The sequence below is a fragment of the Microcebus murinus genome, chromosome X, assembly GCF_040939455.1.
Source record: "Microcebus murinus isolate Inina chromosome X, M.murinus_Inina_mat1.0, whole genome shotgun sequence".
NCBI classification, from domain to species: domain Eukaryota; kingdom Metazoa; phylum Chordata; class Mammalia; order Primates; family Cheirogaleidae; genus Microcebus; species Microcebus murinus.
In genome coordinates, this window is record NC_134136.1 from 103,707,053 (window position 1) to 103,710,155 (window position 3,103).

Here is a 3,103-nt window from a genome sequence, read left to right on the forward strand (position 1 = left end):
TAGTTGTTTGTAGGCTGTAGCAGTGGTGAGCTATGTGTGTGGGCAGATTCCCTGTCTCTCTTTGAGGAAAGAGGATGGAAATCTTTCAAATCCTTTCTCTTTCCCCAGCGTGGTGGTCTTATTAACAGTGTGGATTATATTGACACACCCAGTTTCATCACTGAGACAGTAGGTGATGCTTGTGGGTAAGACTCAACCACACCCTTGTATTATTGAGTCAGTAACTGCCTGAAAGGGCTGTGCAAATTGACCTCCCTGCCAGTAGGTGGTGTTTGCTGGAAGAAACAAGCTGCAGTGTTGTTTTGGGGACCTGTGACTGGCTCTATCCCCGCAGGAGAAACCCTGGAATGCCCAAGGTGGTGGGTAGGGCTCTGGAACTTTCAGGTGAGTCCTTATTCTCCCCTACAGCAGAGGCAGGTGGGGGAGTGAGGCTGGGTGTGGCTGGGTTGGGTGAGGTCTCCACTCAGGCTCAACAAAAGCTGGTAAGATAGCTGTTTCCACAGGGGTCAAAGGTCCATTCCCAGCTTCTGGGGAAAGCTGTCAGGGAGGGTATGAAGCAGCCCCACATGGCCAGGAAGTCTGTTTGTGGAGGCAAGGCTGTCTGAGATTCACAATCTGGCTCTCAGGAGAGGATTTTGCTCTTCTCCCCACTACCTTGTTCCATGGTCTCTTTGTGGTGTCTGCTGGCAGGCAGGAGCTCAAAGTAGCTGAGTTCCCCCACGATGGCACTGTGGGCTGGGAGCTTCCCTAACCAGGATTCTGCCCTGGGCTCAGAGGATGGCCCTCCTGTGGGGGTAAGGATACTCCATGAGTGTGCTACAGTTGGGACCCACACTGAACTCTCAGTTCTGCCCACGCGGGCTCCCTTGCCTCCCAAGAGTAGTTAACAAAAATCCCCTCCATGCCCCCAAGCAACACAATCAAGTCTTGGGGGTATAGGATCTGGCCTGCAGGACTTTTCTAGGTACCCAAATATCAATCCCTGGCCGTGCCATGGTGCAGCATGCTGGTGCCAAGTTGCTTATGGGGTTCTTAAACAGGTTTGATGTCCCTCTGCTTTGGGATGTGTCCTGCTCCAATGGAGCAGCTGGGCAAGCAGCTGGGGAGGGCCAGTGAGCAGGAAACTCACAGTCTGAGCCCCCCTTATTCCCCTGCAGGTCTTTAAGAGGAAAAGTTTGAGCTCCTCATTCTGTGGAAGCCCTGGTGTGGTGTATGCACCAACAGGGGGGAAGCAGCAGCTCTGGAGAGCCCTGGCTCAGTAATCTCCCTTGGTAGCCATGGGTCAGGGAGGGGAAGGGGAGGAAAAGAGTCTGGATGGAGGAAAGTTAGTACTCTGGTCATCTCTGTTCCTTTCTCTGGAAGGCAATCCACCCAGAATGTTCAGGCTTTGGGATCATGCAGAACCCTCAGGACCCACCAGCCCTCTGTTGCTCCTGCAGTCTGGGCCAGAGTTGGGAAATGTTTGTGTGGGAATGAGTGATACAAATACAAAGGGCCTGAAGCCGCCTGGGGAGGGCAAAGGCACATGGTGGGTGGAGAAACAATATGGTACCTGCCATCTCTACTCGGGTCTATGGTGATGGGAAGTGCCCCAAGGCAGCTGGTGGGTTGATGCTTTATCCTCAGGAATCTCCTAGTTCACTGGCAGCAGCAGCAGCTTTTGGGCTTATGAAGGTAGAGAGGTTCTCCAGAAGCTCAGGAGCCTGCTGCCTGCCAGAGATAGGAGGGAGGGAGAAAGAAACCATCCCACCTACCGTTTTCTCTGGACTCCAAGCCTCTCAGGGGTTGTCCTCTGCCGATAACTTGCTGCTTCTTGTTATGCTCTGCAACTTCTTCCCGTGGAATCTCTTGTATGTTCTGGCACTTTTCCCTCGAAATTACACCCGATCTATGATTGTTTATCTGTTTGCTTTTGCTTTTTCATCTAAAATGTTTCCTTCTTTCTGAGACAGTCTGACAGCTGGTGTCTCTGGTAAGCCATCTTGTCTCTCCCCCTGAGGTGAAGATGGAAACAACATTTAAAATTATGATAATAGCTAACACATATTGGACATGTTCTATGTGCCACAAATTCTGTTAATGCTTACTTGTATTATTTCATTTAGTGTTTACAACAACTCTATGAAGTAGGTATTATTATATGGTCTTTTGTTAAAATCTACATATTGGTGTTATCTGACATCTTTTATCCAATTGTACCATAACAACATGAATATTTCAAATGAGAAAGTGAAAGGCCAGTGAACAATATGAGAAAAGTATGAGAACTTTACATGCGTTTTCAGTTTGTGTCTTTGATGTGGTTATCCATTTGATATAGGCATGATGGGAAAGGAGAAATAAAAGATGGTTCTCAGTTTTCTGGCTTGGCTGGCTGGTGGTGTGATTCACTGAGAAAATAGGAGGAAAGGAGTCCATGTGGAGAGAAAATAGTGAATTCATTTGGGGTGTTTGAGAATACTTTAGTGATAATATCTAAAAGGGAGTTGGGTGTATGGAGCTGGAGTTTAGAGAAAAGGCTTAGATTAGACATACGGATTTGAGAGTTGTCAGCATATGAGCAAAATTATTGATTTGAGAAGAAAAAGGAGATTAAGCAAAAGCATTCATTGGCTCTCATATCAATATTTAAGGTGCAAGTAGAAATGGAAGCACTGTAAGAGGAGAATGAGAAGGAATAGTTACTGCAGTAAAGGAAAAAGAAAGCATGTTTATTTTTCTAAATGTAAAGAAGGGAAGATTCAAGAAGGCAATCACTAAAAGATTGCATTTTAGACGCCGTGGCTCACGCCTGTAATCCTAGTACTCTGTGAGGCCAAAGTGGGCCAATTGTTTGAGCTCAGGAGTTCGAAACCAGCCTGAGCGAGAGTGAGACCCCCGTCTCTACTAAAAATAGAAAGAAATTAATTGGCCAACTAAAATATATAGAAAAAAAATTAGGCTGGCATGGTGGTGCAGGCCTGTAGGCCCAAACTACTTGGGAGGCTAAGGCAGAAGGATTGCTTGAGCCCAGGAGTTTGAGGTTGCTGTGAGCTAGGCTGAAGCCACGGCATTCACTCTAGCCCGGGCAACAGAGTGAGACTCTGTCTCAAAAAAAAAAAAA

At 47.2% G+C, this 3,103-nt stretch overlaps 1 protein-coding gene across 1 annotated transcript in view; it reads left to right on the forward strand.

Moving 5' to 3' along the window:
* The window catches only part of IL1RAPL1 (interleukin 1 receptor accessory protein like 1), a 1,316,165-nt gene that overhangs the window by 485,327 nt on the left and 827,735 nt on the right, over nucleotides 1–3,103 (forward strand). The window lies entirely within an intron of this gene.